Here is a 16,347-nt window from a genome sequence, read left to right on the forward strand (position 1 = left end):
ATAATCTCCACATTCCTTTTTGCATTTAATTGATTCAAAATCGAATGCCTTGGTAAAAAGTACCACTCTTTCACATCTAATCATTTTCTGAAATTGCTTTTCATTGTATCTCTCAAGATCTTTATTAGCCATCTTCTAATGCTGAAAAAAAATTCTTGTAAGTACATCGATGCTGAAATCACATGATTAATAAAGTATTGCGAGAATTTGAATTTAATTTAAATTTACAGCAATTAGAATTTGATGTGATCTATCATTAGCAAATAATACTTGGGAAATACAAACATCCAAGCGGGCTTTTCCCTAACTTTAATTCACCCGATGCAACTCTTCAACCGGTACCCGAAAATGGTGTAGGAAGTTATACTGTAAAAGCGCCATGCGATATCATCTGCAAATAGCTTTGGTTACGACCGGTCCATTGTGGACCGATTCAAACGCTGGCCGGAGGTATTTCCCACCACAGACATTTCAGCGGAGGTCGTGGCAAGGATGCTGGTGTCTTGATGATTCACCCGCTTTGGTGTTTCTCAGAGGATAACCACCGATAGCGGCCCGCAGTTCACCTCCTCTCTCTCTAGTTTACAGGGTTCGTCCGGAAAATAAGTGTACTGAGCTCAGGAAAAAAAATTCATTACACTTTTCATATCTTAAGCTAATATTCCTCAAAATAGGACCCTTGTGAGTCGATACACTTGTTCCAGCGGCGTTCTCATTCCTGGAACGCTCCCGCGAAGGCATCATCGGGAACCTCTCGAAGACTCGTCGTCGACCTCTTCTCTGCCCTCCACGAACATCTTGTGCCACCGAAAGTTCATGTTTCTGGACATGGCTGACTCCCCGTAAGCCTGGTTAATCATACCGACAGTTTCGGTAGACGATTTCCCAAGCTTTACCGCAAATTTGATGGAATAACGCTGCTCCAAAAACTTCGGCATCGCGTTCCGTGACGTGGGTCGAGCGTGGAGGTTCGCGTTAACAGAGCTCCTCACTACACCACAGCTCAGAGCCGACTGCCTTTTTCAGCGTCGCTTGCCAACATACCCCCCTCCAATCGCAGCCCGTCAGAGCGGTGCTGGGCGCGCCTGGAGCGGTGGGAAAAAATCAGTAGTCAGTACACTTATTTTCCGGACGAACCCTGTAGGTTTTAGCCAAAACTTCCGGCGCAGAACACCTGCGGACGACAGCGTACCATCCCGCCGATATCGGTTTGGTAGAACGCTTTCACCGCCATTTAAAGGTGGTCATAATGGGCCACGGGTGATAGCTGGTGAGATACCGTCCCGTGAGTGCTACTAGGCATTCGTTCAGATTGGAGAGAAGATCTGAAGGCCAGCCCTGCCATAATGGTGTACGGAAAACCGTTACGTCTGCCTGGAGAATTCTTCTCGCCCCAAACAGATTCTCCTATTGATGTCCATTTCGCCGCCCAGCAGAGAAGTCGCACGCAGCAGCTGCGGCCTCTTCCCATCACCCGTCACGGAGGTAGGTTATTCTTCAGCACCGTGCTTTGACCTCCTCCTCCAGTATTTGTGCGCCACGACCTTCCAAAGGGCGAACTCCAGCCACCATCTTTGCTCTTTGAAGTGTTAAAGATAACGGACAAATACTTCACCCTCCTTAACTGTGTCCATAGACACACTTAAACCAGCCTACTTTTTGAAGGGCGTCATCCCGCAAGTAGAATTGCCTACTATATCCAATCTCCCCGTATCCCATGGGGGCGAAGAGCAGCCCACAGCAGCTCTTCCCCCGGGGCGGAGAACCCACCGTGGCAGACGCGCGGGTCCCGTTCCCAGGGCATTTGAAAGATTTTTCTCACTGGATTTTTTTCTCTTTTCATTTTTTTCTTTCCATCACCATTCACCGAAGGCTTAACCACTGCCAGGGGGTGATGTGGCGGCTAGAGCCAACGTTTAGTACGCCACTAATTTCTACTGCCTACCTTTGAGCCTTCCAACTTTTCCCACTCAAGCATCGGAAAGCAGGGGTGCTCTGGAGCAAAGGAACGCGTTCACCCGTTTATCACCAGTCCAAATCAAGATTTTTCGTCTTACGCAACGCCTCGCAATAGCAACCGCGACGAAATCTCATGTCATTGAAAAGTTGTGGCAATAAGCGCGCGGTAATTGAACGCTTAACTCTAGCATTTTTTGCGATAGTCGCTTCAGTTTCCCTTACAACACGACTGTAGGTAATAGAGTCTGATTAAAATCGTGAAAAAAGAAATATTTGGTACTTATTTTTATCCATTTGACTCTGCAAACATCACTCATGTCACAAGTCGTTAAATAAATAAGAATTGAATACGGAATTGTATTAAAAATGAAAATCAACTCGAGAAAAACGTAAAGCATCAATAATAATTGTTAATAATAATCCAACCTTTATCATTGGATAATTATTAACAATAGCGTTGGTAAACAAGTACTTATATTAGCAATTAGAGGCATACCTTAGATTTCCTGATCCGCAAGTTAAAACTCGTAAATGCGCCACATAAAAAATCCACGAGACATGCCTAATTGCAACGTTATCACTGCGTAAGATTATTTGACAAACCTTAATTGAACAAAATTAGTTTATATTATTGGTTGAAACATAGCTACATAACGTAACCGTTTGATATTTTTGCGGAATGAAGTTTGAGTTCAATTACTGTTTGATAAATTTGGCAAAATGATATTTTGTATGAATGCTACTTTTGCTGGAACTATAATTTATGGCTGAGGATAGAGTATCTGTGAGTCGTTGGACAGAAATTCTATACTAGGATGCTAGTCATTAACTTTTAAAATGGAATAATAATATTTTTCAATTTATATATATTTCGATATATATAGTTCACTGATCAATGTATATCATGTAGCTAAGGGAGTTATCAAAAACAAAAAAAAGTACAAATTAGAGGTACATTTCAACAATATGAACATGCTTGACAGAGAACGAATACATTAGAGTATGTAATAAAAACACAATGCACTACAATTGCTGGCCATTTAAAATCCATTCCACAAATGAAAACACTTCATTAGAAGGTTCTTGAGTTTCAATTTAAAAGAAAATTACCATACTTTACGTTTGTCGTAAGTTGATTTTACAATCAAATGCAATTCAGTATTCAAATCTTACTTATTTGACGCCTTGTGACATTTGTGATGTTTGCAGAGGCAAATAGATATGCGTGGCCGTTTTTAATGCTTCTCAAAATGGTAACAAAGATTTCATGATTCAAACTTCATATCAGACTCAATTACCAACCACAAGCTATTCATGATATAAAAATATTAATTACAAAATACGAGACAAATTAGAGTTATATAGCTTTAGAAAGTGAACCGACCAATATGTAAATAAAACTATTCAGTGAAGCTATCTGTCGGATGGGATGTTAAGCTGCAGAACCCTTAGCCCTTTGGTTAAGAGTTGGCAAATGCCGACGCCGGGTCTCTCCCCACTCCTTTCCTGTCCATGCCTAATGGCACAAATGACCTCAGCAATCGGTCGCCTTCCATATAATTAATTACTACTTCTATTCAGTGAATAGAAATAATCCATGCCTACTATTTTTCAATTGCTGGGAACTATCATTTCAACCAATGGTGATATTTAAAAGAATTAAAGAAGTATCTTCTGCAAAGGTAAGGCCTTTGCAGAAGGCCTCTTCAACTGCAAAATGTTTATGTATTTAAACTAAATGATCAAAGCATAATTGACTGCAGTGTGAAGATGGTGCCTGAGTTAAAGTATCTCACATGAAAAACATCAATCTTTGTCGAGAAGAAAAGAGAAATAATTAAATAAAGAAATTAAATAAAAGAATATGCTTTTCTTTTGTCAACCTTCCATCATCTTGAATCTTCATGCAGAAGGCATTAACTTCACTCTTCTCTAATTTTGCGGTGGCATCAGATTGGTATAATTGCTAACCGATGCCGTACGCCAATGCTATTGCCGGGCTCTTTTATGGAAACTTCCGATCCGATTTGCTGATGCCGTTTTGAGAATAGCACTGGGCGACTTAGAGTCAGGGAATAACCTCACAGGGGAGCATATTAAAATCATTAAGTTTGAGCATTAGATTGTATTAGGTGCTTTTAATTTGCATTAGTAATAGGCAGAACGTTTGAGTAAAAGCATGTTAAGTGAAATAGCAATATTGATTCTTCAAAAAGTAAGTCATAAGAACTGTGCTGAAGTTATCTATTTTGTCAATACTATGTAAAAATTAATTAATTTTGTTTATTTATGCATCTATTATATGGGTCATATATCAAATTAATTTCAACTCTGGGCTATTAAATTTTTTTATTGCATTTATATTAGTTTATTTTAACTTGCTTATTTTATAAGTAAGTTAAATTAACTTACTATTATCCTTTCATTTGTTTGATATTGGAAATTTGTGTAATCCTGTTTTACATATTAAATGAGGCATTGAAGAATTTGTGAGCTACTTATTTGTTCCAATGTGTAATTTATTTGGTACACCATTGCATAGTGCGAAATCTATTACTTTAAAATTCTTTGTAATCATCTTAACTCAATTGCAAAGACATTTGCGAAAACAGTGAAATGGTGTCCTGAAAGGAATGAAAAAATGTTTCCTTGTTTATTGTGATCTCATGGGGGCGATTACCCCCATAAACTATCAAAACTTAGGTGATCACCGATATAATACTATTGATTTATGTAGGTATACCATAAATTTATGGAGGTCGCCCATGCTTTTATTTATGTAGAATAAGAGCATGGGTGATACTGGTGCATGGATTTTTCAATATAAGACTATAAGAGGTGTCTACATGTAAAATACTATGCATTGAAGTTCAGAGAGAATTGTTTCAATAAGCCTTGTTGCAGGTTACATAAAGTGTGTGACCAGATATGTAAATTAAATAATTTGGCATAGGTAAATGTATTGTAGATTGTGCAGCTTCAGTTGAAACAGATATATCTTTTTGGGAAACAACTAGTCTCAAAACTGTCTCATATAAACTAATATTTGAATTCTGACAATACATGATGATAATGTTGGGTGAACTGAAGACCCAAATGAATATGATTAAAGGAACATCTATTGCTTGTAAAAACATTCCCCTTGCATCATATAGTATGGCTTAGTAATGGAAAATAACTAAATAACCAAATTTTTAAACATTGTAGATGGATTAAAGTAATATGGCATAAAGAAAGGTTTACCGGTGATATTCCAAAATATAAAATAGAATTTGATGGTGATAGCCAAATATTTTTAATGCAATATCAAATCATCTGCATAATTAAAGACCAATGGTGATATTTAAAAGAATTAAAGAAGTATCTTCTGCAAAGGTAAGGCCTTTGCAAAGGCCTCTTCGACTGCAAAATGTTTATGTATTTAAACTAAATGATCAAAGCATAATTGACTGCAGTGTGAAGATGGTGCCTGAGTTAAAGTATCTCACATGAAAAAAATCAATCTTTGTCGAGAAGAAAAGAGAAATTAGTATCACACAAAGAGCCACCCTCCATCCATAAATTCCATCCTATGTCTTCCTGTTTCCTTGCTTTGAATCTTCCCCAATAATGTTTATACCCAATCTAAATGCCTTATTAGGCATCCTTCTAGCCTGTTGCTTTTAATTTGGTCAACTTGTACTTTTCCTTCACTTTTGTTGAGAAGTTCTATATTGCTTGTTCATGCAGAGTGTCATAAACATAGGCACTGGGATATTCAAGCATTCAAATCTCCTCTCTTTTTCGAACAGGGCCAGCTTTGAAGCCTGTACAATATTACAGTTAGCATATAAGCTTATATGAAATTTTTAAAAGTGAATGTCTCACCCGTTGCTATACTGCCCTGTCTATTCCATTTTCTGTTGCTTCTGTCAATGGCTACTTTTTTCACCCTGTCCAGACAGCTCCTTATTTGTCCAGGTTATTTTCAATATAGTATAGGTACCACACATTGAAAAATTTAAATTCCCTCTTTATCTTTTTCTAGGATGGCTCATCTTTCTATCCTGCGCAATGCCACGACATATGAAAAGGTTTACATAACCTGGTTCATGGTTTCGTTAACTCCTTCAAAAGTCGACAGTCAGCTTCTGTCATGAAAAACTTGTTTGACCTGATCTATTGCCTTCTGTTGGCCCTTGTGTTTTACTGTAATGTAATGTAATTTTAATGCTTATAATTTGTCTAATTCATTAATCAGTAACTGTTTGCTCTTTTCTAGAATATAATTTCCTATATTTCTTCCTTATACAATTCATTCCATCTCAATGCTAATTCCTTTTCACCAACATTAGTCCACAATTTTCTTTATCACAGGTATTTCTAATTATAAATATCAATTTCTCATTATAAGTATCAGTTGATACAATGGATTTGCTTCAATGAAAATGAAATTGGAATTAAAATAAATAATGACCAAAATGCAGGTAGAAGGGAAAAGTTTTAAGTAAACCAGAAAATATGGCATCAAAAGGATAAAGGAGAAATTTAGAAACCAGGAAATATTATTGATAATCATTCTAACATGGCTACTGGGGTTCCATTCGAAGGAGACATTTCACTTTTATTTGACATTGAAAAACAAATGTTGAAGCAATGTGTTATCATAAGGTTAATTTATGATTTAGAGGAGTAAAGGAATCATTGAAAATCAATTCCCCTTGTGAATTCAACTTTTAATATTATGTGTGTTTATGATTCTAATGTTCCTAAAGGGTCCTTATAAATAAGGTCATCAAGCTGTTTACCCAAACTGAGGAAAAGTATTTTCAAACAATTTTGTTTGTTTAAAAAGTTCTATACTTAAAAAGGGGAGATAATGTATGCGACTGCAATGCAAAATTAATCCTGTGGTATGGTGAAACCAATGATGAGCTTATTGGATGAGATGAGTTAATATCATAGATGGGAACTCATCACCAGATATGAGGAATGTAAATCAGTTCTGTAAACATGACAAACATATGTGAAACAAAATTGATTATCGTAATATGAGAAGTATTTACTGCATAATATAGTTTTTCAAATTTATACTTGTCTATATCATTATCATTATATTATAAAAATAAAATTAAAGAGGTACTTCATATATATATATATATATATATATAATATATATCTAAACGTAAAATAACAAATTGTGAGTGTCCTTTCTTTGTGTCTCTATATTCTAAGAATCTACATCTGTGTTTTTATATATTTGTATATATATATATATATATATATATATATATATATATATATATATATATATATATATATAATACACAGTAACACACAATATAGAAAAACAAAAACAACCTACTTTGTAGGTTGAAACCTAGGTCTCGTATGTTGCAATAGTTACGGTGAACATGTTGTTCTATTTTCCGATTTTGTGTCAATTCCACCTCCTCCCTCTCCCTCCTTGCCTATCTCCGCTCCCCTCTAGCCTCTCCTCTCCCTTTCCTCTCCCCAACCATTCCTCTCACCCCTACTTTGCCTCCCGTTCTCCCCTTCCCCTGGCCCCCTTCCCTTTCTCTCGCACCCCTCACCTCTACAATTCCAGTAGTCATTACTTCTATATCTTCAGATGAAGACGGATTGTTTCCGTCGAAATATCAAGAAATAACGTGTGAGTGTTCTTCTTTTTTTGTGTTTCTTGTATGTTTACAGTATTTGAGTGGCACAAGTTGTTTAAAGAGGGTAGGGAGGGGGGTCCCCTCGTCCAAAGGAACTGGCCCCCCTACCCTGATGTGTGAATTTCACACGCCATTGGGCTTAGTACTGGGTTAACTCTACCATCACCTACCAAACCGACCTTTGGGTTGATTACTGTGTTTATATATATATATATATATATATGATGTATATATGTATATATATGTATATATATGTATATATATGTATGTGTGTATATATATATATATATATATATATATATATATATATATATATATATATATATATATATATATATATATAAATAATATATATTGATGGCACAGAAGCACTCATGAGAGCAATATAATACTTGGATTACACAATAGAACAAAAAGTATAAATAGAAAACATGTATAAGGACCCTCACATTAAAGAAATTTTAAACTTTTGGCCCTCTGTGAGACCTTCCTCACGTAAAACTGAACAGTTTTGGTTGGAGAATATGTGAGAATGTGGTAGGAGAAGCACAGGGTGTGCTGGGAAGGGAGGGAGGAAAGCTGTAAGGATCTAGTGACGACGGTTAAGCCCAGGAATACCAAAATATTGGAATACGAGTTTGTACGCATTTGCAAGTTCTCACCTAGGGTAGGGATTCTAGGATGGTTCATCATCCTCCATCCCCAAACCATGTTGTTGAAAAGTAATAAACATTGTTGTTTGCAGAAATGTCTCTCCACTGCATGTAATACATTTTTCTCATATTTGTCTACTGTAACTGTAGTTAGATGGTCAGAATAGTACATTACATCCAAGGCTAATAAATACCATTAAAAGAGATTATAAAGGGATTTATTGTGGGGAGACACTTAATTGGCGATTCTAAAACAATGTACGATGAAGACAGGTGAAGAAACACGGAGTGAGGGATATCTTTAATATCAGGATGCAGGCATGCATTTTCATAAGAAAAACTATTGGGGTACTGAATGATTCCATCGGTCCTCCCAATTTCAAATTACAAGCAGCATTATTTGTTAATGTTTGATCCTTCAGGTACCCTGTAAGATCATTAAATAAGGGTAATATTGCCTTACGTTCTATTCCTTAAAGATTGCTCCAAAGTATTCTTTGGTAATCTAAGATTCTTTTAATCATAAGGCTTCAACCCTAGGATTAATTGCATAATCTCAAATGGGCCAATTAGCATGACTAGTGCACACAGAAGACCTAGTTCGGTCCATTTGATGTTTTGGAGAGGATGTATAAAAAACCCCTGAATTCAAAATCCACTGTAATACATGGGTACAATAAAGTTGCTGGCATAATTCAAGTCAAAAGTGAAAAGTATTTTAGATTTTCTAACAAAATTAGAAATTGCTTCAAATGGATTTCACATTCAAATGGACACAACTGGACTTTCATTTTGTTACTTTAAATCAACTACTCTTAGATTTACTTCTAGACTATAAATCAACATGGTCATCTTCTGCATTGTGCATCACTTCCACTTTACGACAAGAGGAAGGTGGTACATATTTTCCTTCATCAAAATTAATGCTATAAATTAATTTTCTACTGAATTCATGCACATTTAACTCTATGACTGCCAATGCAAAATGTCTCAAAATTTTTATGAGCACCTTTGGAAAGTGTTAGGTGTGGATTCCTTCAACGTACACAAACATATGTCCTTGGAAAAATTATATTTCAAAAGGTACTTTGGTCATAAGCTAGCATAATTAATCCTTTGGTATCACTGAGTGCCAGGCGGAGAGACTCCTCAACATCATTGTTTAATCATGATGCACTTGTTATAAGTTCTTCAGTTAAAGCCATGGCCAGTCTATGATAAAGTGGGGGAACTAGATACAGGCAAAGTATGTAGATTTGCATTTTGAAATTATGCACTTACTCCCTTACTATTTTGTAAGGTCAGTCAGTGGTAATCAAAGATGGGGTATGTTGGCAAAAAGACACTCAACCGTTTAATCTAGTTACAACAAGCAGTAAGCTCATGGATAGCTTAGCATTGTGCATAAGGAATGCTGTCTTTGCAGGGACTATCCTTGTGCTTCATTTATGCAGTCATAATGTGAAGTGACCTTGATTTTCCTCTCTCCCCAGCAGAGACTGTGGATGTTGCAACTGTAACCAAACAAAAAAGGGCTAGAGATTTGCATATTTTTGGGGAATGAAGAAGGTTTTGAACTACATACAAAAAATTGAGCCTCTTTTCTAATGGTTTTCACTAAAAAACAGGAAGTTATAGTTTTCTACTGTCTGGGTAATATTAGCGCAAATGAATTCATGAATTTTTGTGGTGGGCTGAATTAACATAGTCACAAGAATTCCAAGATAGGTAGTAGAATTTTTCAACTGAGTTCAACTGTCCTGTGTTCCACTTCAGATTCTGTGAAAGGTAGGCATTTCCAATTTTTTAACATGTGAAAAGGCATTCCATAGCATTGATCATAATAATGAGAATCTTAGTGAACTGAAAGTATTGGTAGATGTTGTAAATACCTTCTGCCAACTTCAAAAAAAAGCTGAAAAGTTTCACCTTGGTGTGAAATGTGGAAGCTCAGAATTAAATTTAATATTTATTTAATGCTATTAGATATTCTTCAGGAACAGCATAATATTTTGTCGGAGATGTGAAATATAGCATTCAGAATATAGGATATCCCTCATGATAAAATATAAAGATTTCATTTCATGTAGTGATAAAAATAATTTGCATCCATCTTGTGCAATGTGTACCAGCCCAATTAGGAAGATAATATTTCTGATGAGATAGAAGTTAATTAATTATGTCTCTAATCCCAATTAAAAATTTTAAGTATTATTTCAACTAATTCAGCATTTTTTATTGGCTTAGATGTTGATATATGGAAATCTTACACTTATAACCATGAAAAAGAAGATGTAAGCATTAATAATAAAATAAAATAATAAATAATTTTAATGGAGCATCTATATGTCAGTGTTTGATTTTCGTCCGTTTTATCATATGCAATGGAATAATATGTAATCTGGGGATTTATTAATCTTATGAAGATACATAGTATGGCCTAAAATGTTCAGAAATAATTGAAAAATATAAGGTAATTATGGTAATATTTGGTAAAAGACTATTGCATGGCAATATTTGATCCAAAACTTCAAAATTCTCCCTATCTATTGCAAATTTTCAGACTTGGGATGTTCTATCCTAAAAGGGTTAAATGCCTTGGTTAAATGCTCTATCCTAAAATTCAAAAGAAGAAACAAACAATCATCAGGGCAATTCGAATAAATTTTCTAAAATTAATTTCTCACTATAAAAAACTATTAATAAAATTTCTCACTTCTAAGTATCGGAAGAAATAAAGTAAATTTCATTTGTTTTCGTTTGAGTAACAAGAGCGAGAGTATCAATAAAATTCTAGCAAAACACTGCCATGGATTTTTAAACCTCAACTTAATAAAGATGTGAATAATATATTTCAACAGCGTTAAAACCTTTGGCGATGAAGTAAGGAATCAATAAAAATAGAGGAAGAACATAGTAATCGACAGTTATAAAATATTTATATATGATCACAAAAATAAATTGCCAATTTCGTGAAATGGCGCTGAACAACTTCACGGGCAAAATCTAAATTCACACATGCAATCTCCTCAACAAAACTTAACAGGATTTATTCCAAAAGCCCAATCTGCATTCCTCGAGTCTTAAATATTTTTCGTAGACATACACAAATGTTATTTAATAGGCATAATTTACTAGTTGATGGCATAAAATAGCAATGCATGAAAAACTGGAGCCATTTCAAAATGATCAATAGATTTTTATCGTCTTCACCATCACTCCACTATACATCTTGATAAAACTTCAGCCATAGGGTACACAATTCAAAAGACTGCAAAGGTGTTTGCGAAATAAAATGGGGAAAAACATGAGCTACAGCGAAGGGCATTAGGGGGAGCGAGGATATATTTCTTGGATGCAATGCTTTATTTTGCTTTACCATGTCCGAGTAAACTCCGAGCGAGAATATGTAATGAATGAAATATAAAATCACAGAAAATCCTATCAAGGGCTTGGGCACAGATAAAGGTTAACGAGAAACCCGGGTCGATTAATCAATTCTTCCGTGGCACCCAAACCATTGATTTGGAGAAATAATTCTATTTATTGTGAAATTGGCGTAAAATCATTACGTTAAATCGTCAAATGCCGGTTTCTAAGATGCAAAAATGGATGTAAATATAAAATATTCTCCGAGTGTTAAGACGTTTGAGTCTCGAACATTTAAGTAATTTTAAGATTTGTATTCAGGACTATTACAAGTAACAAACCGAATGCAAGTATCAAAATACTGCCTCCAATAAACCAAAACCTCGTACTCCATGCCTATCCTGAGCATATGGTGGCATTGGGATTAGATAAGACACTGAAATAATGGTGTTTCATTTTGGGAATACCTCGACAGCGTCACCCGCGCACATCAATACACAAAATATAATTATTCAGTTACATGGAACAGACCTAACTTCAAAGTTGCAATCAACTCATTTTACTTCAAGCCTTTTAAAAGTGAAGTAATTCACAACACAGAACTTCATTCTCCCAATGATTTAAATCGTAAGCGGAATCTATGATAGTGGGAAAAAGACATATTACTAATATTCGGAGAATAGGTAATACTTATTGTAAAAATTAACTGTCCATATGTTTGGCTCAATATACATGGCATCACACAACAGGATAATCTACTAATTCGTGCTAATTCCTACTCTAGGGTGGCTTAATGTTACATTTCAGCATTTATTATACTGCATTTAAAAGAGATCAGTGAAGAAGGTTTATCAGAAAAAAGATCATTAACATGAACTGGAGATTTACACTTGTCACGCACGGAACGCAAAACCCATTCTGGATTATAAAATTTCGTAAAAATATAAAAGAAAAGCAATTTTCCAAAATTAGATGGCATTATTTCCCAACACCCAAAAATATTGAAAAATAAATTTATGCAAAATTATTATGTCGTGAGAAGCTAGGCGCCACCATTATTTCAGTAGAACTGCCTTATGGAACCTGGTACCATACCTGTATATTCCATACGCCCCGATACTAGACCTCGGACATATAAGTCTATACGTTTGGCCACAAAATCTGTTATGTTGAGAAAACGTAAACGACAAATAAAGAACTTTCAAATCGGGAGAATGACGTGAACTACGATGCCATGTTAACGAACCATTTCGTATTCTCCCGAGAGTTGTCTTATTTTTACTTACAGAATGAAGACTTAACAGGTCCAATTCCAGTGTTTCGCGGTAGAGACTGCTTCTTCCAAGGGACAGATGATCTATTCTCAATGACGAAGCACAAATATTGAGTAATGTTGTATCGACGATGTCTTTACAAGGGATTAACTATTTTACTTCTACGCGAGCTTTAACGACTGCAATGACCACACTGTTCACTCCAACGTGGGCGCTCCAAGCAAACATGATCTGCTGCCACCTGTCTTTTCCTAACTCATCCTCCACCATTTTCCCTTTTTCAAAACATTTTCAGCACTACGATGAAGTTGCACGATTCGTCGACTATATAAACCTTTTAATATTGGTAAATTCTTCTCTTAAAAAAAAATATCGTTTTTACGTAATTCAACTCGGGTCATTTGATTGGGATAATTTTAAGCCTCGTAGAATAATTATTGAAGGTATTATTCTAAATTATGTGGTTTAAAATTTCTTCCACGTTTCCGTTCGAATAAAACGCATAATAATAAAAATTTGAATAAGAGTAACAGCGTCAAAACTTAATCCCATTTGGATTGTCGCGGAAGTTTAATTGAGACTAAATATCTTCATATAATAATCTTACCAACGATGAAAAATGGTATCTATATGCTTATAAATATAAGAACTGAAAATAAATAAATAATAATATTAATTATGGGAGAAATAATATTAATTTCAGGGCAATGTTTTACGTGATATATTTTAGTTTGAACGGGATCTTCAGCGGGAAGAAGTACAAGAAAGAACTGCACATTCAAGAGAACAGTGATGTCTATTTAATGCGACACTCTAGTTGACTGAAACTACTGCCAATAATGCTTACACCAGTGCCTTCTAATACCATTTCTTTGGAGAAAAAAATTCTTAACAATATACATTTACAATTCACCTTTACGATTTCAAATGTTATATTATTTTTGTTTTGAACTTAGCTCATGAAGTTTGTGAATACAGGGATCGTGGAGTATTTTAATTAAGGACTGAAATATTGAACGTTGTTTGGAAAAATCAGGGAATCAATGGATTTGTGACATTTATTTCTAAGGCTTGCTTATTTAAATTTGGCGCTTTTTTCCTAGAAGGAACGTTTGATCGTGCGCAGTCAGGAAATGTTTGCACAGATGATGATAATCAATAAGTAAATCAGGCTGGAGCTCAACTTATAAACCAGCTCCGTGAGTCTAGAAGTAAGTGAATTCTCTGCCTTGACAATCTCGATATAGTGATTTCATATAGTCTTCTATTCCTCAAATGTGCTTTAATACATATGAATCAGGACCACACTCTTTGGAAACTCGAGGGTTCCGAAAAATAATTTTTATCCTTTGGGGCAGAGTTCATATCCTTGTCATAATTGTACTATAATGCTCCTACCTTCTTCTTTCTTGCACTCCACCAAGGCTAGGCGCATTACCGTTAACAATGCGCCGAGAACGAATCTGGTATTTTATTTGGACAATATTGCCATTCATAGGCTCCCGGCAAAAACACTTAATACGTCATTATGCACGTGCGCTGATAGTATATCGTAGTTTGGCGCACTATTAATGACGAGATTATGATAAAACAAAATAAGTGGACTAAATTATTTTATATAAAATGAAACATTTTACGCGAAGTTCACATATCATTAAGGAATGACGAGCGTAAGGATTATCCTCAAATGTCTCAATTAGTAGTGACAACGTGCAAATGAATAATTTAGGGATGTAAAAACGACTTACCGAATTCAGTGGTGTTCCGACTGCCTTCTTTTGTGGACAATAACGTAAACATTGTAACTGAACTTCCACACAGATGGCGATTCGTTTTTCGATGTTCTGCTTTTATCTCCTTCGCTATTTGTTAGCATCCTTTTTGTTTCTTGCACTCGTCAGCCGGTCTGAGCAATTACCTGAAAATATGTAGAGAGCAGATGATGATGCATTAAATCTCTCAATTGAAAAATTTAGCATCAAGACCCAATCGCTTTTATCAAAAATACTTGGGCACTTTACGAGGATGACACGTACAAGGAAAATGGAAGTCGAAGCTATTCTTTTACGTGAAAAAGTTAGCTTCCGCCAACGTGGCTGTCTTGCTATGATAAACACCCCGTCAAAATACTCGGGTATTCAGATGGAGTTATTGGCAATTATATGATGCTCTCAATAATATTCATCGTCCGGGAATTAGTGATCGCTGAGAGGCCTTTCTTTAAATACCCAGCCCTTAGAGCACATGTTTAAATGATAAACAATATCCTCATTTGGTGAAATCAAGATGTTGTTCATATTGATTGTTGTTCACATAGATGAGTGAGAAAGTCAGAAATATTCCTTCATTGGCTGACAAAAGTACTCAAGCCAAACCCTCTATGGTAACTTTTTACTTCTAAAATAAACAAAAGATGTTATGAGCCGCCTCTCAAGGTCATCGAAAGCCTTGGTTGACCTTTACGACCTCCAAAAGATTTGTACCCTATGGGCTTTACAATTCGCACACTATCTGAAAAACGCCGAATCAAAAGAATGCCTTCCAGCACTTTTTTTCGGAATAATAGACGTGAAAGTTTTATGTCTTTAGAAAACATTATGTTGCTCTGAAAACGAAACTCTAAGTCACTGATGGCCTTCTACCCTCTCGCTACCTCGTAACCATTCAGAAACACCCTTGCGTGAATAGCTACCCACACGGCTTAGTGCCGCAGAGGAGACTGACCCGGTCCTTCAAGGGACACCACCACGATTACCGAGAAATCGAAGTTTCGTTCACGCGCGCGCACTGGAGTCCCTGTTGCCGTGGAAACAGTCTTGTTCCAGCGCCTCCGCTTCAGGCAACTTGAGGACACTCCAATTTCTTACGGCGATGCCAACATCTAGCATCCACATTCGGAGCCCTACGCGTAAAATAATTCTTTTCTGCACGACCATCCAAAACTCCCGAGGTAAATTCCACTAATCATGTGGAGTACAGGTAGGCAATTATATCTCTTCCAAGATCTGGCTCCGGCAAGACCTTGGAAAGCTATAACTTAAAAGGCGAAGACATTTTGTTCACACCCAAATACTGCTCATTATAAAACTTTATAAAATATTTCTCTCGAACCTTTTCCTCTTGCCTCCCATTCTATCACTTATTCCTACCACTTGCCGAAAAAATAATTTTATTAATTTGAAAATTGCTCAATCGGCATATACTTCGTATAAAAAGGCATCGATGATGATGAAAAGACAGCGAGTTGAAACCATTGAATAAGGATTAGCCGCCAGATCACGAAAAATAAAAGAAGGGTGAGTGAATCCAAGGCAAAGAAAAGCAGAGGCCCCACCGTTTAAAGCGAATGTGCTCGGGCATGCCGATGGCAAATCGATAGCCCGAGTAATGCGCTGGGTCATTCCGTATCAGATTGGTACTTGTGATTTCAGG

At 36.0% G+C, this 16,347-nt stretch overlaps 1 long non-coding RNA gene across 1 annotated transcript; it reads right to left on the minus strand.

The window, feature by feature from the left end:
- Positions 1-21: 21 nt before the first annotated feature.
- On the minus strand, positions 22-15,613 carry LOC139686999 (uncharacterized). The gene is made up of 3 exons (XR_011700581.1): positions 14,952-15,613; positions 14,664-14,833; positions 22-141 (listed from the first exon to the last, which is right to left on the minus strand). It is a non-coding gene; the product is annotated as an uncharacterized lncRNA (long non-coding RNA).
- Between the last annotated feature and the right edge of the window lie 734 nt (positions 15,614-16,347).

This window comes from Hetaerina americana, unplaced genomic scaffold, assembly GCF_022747635.1.
Source record: "Hetaerina americana unplaced genomic scaffold, ioHetAmer1.1.p SCAF_16, whole genome shotgun sequence".
NCBI lineage: Eukaryota > Metazoa > Arthropoda > Insecta > Odonata > Calopterygidae > Hetaerina > Hetaerina americana.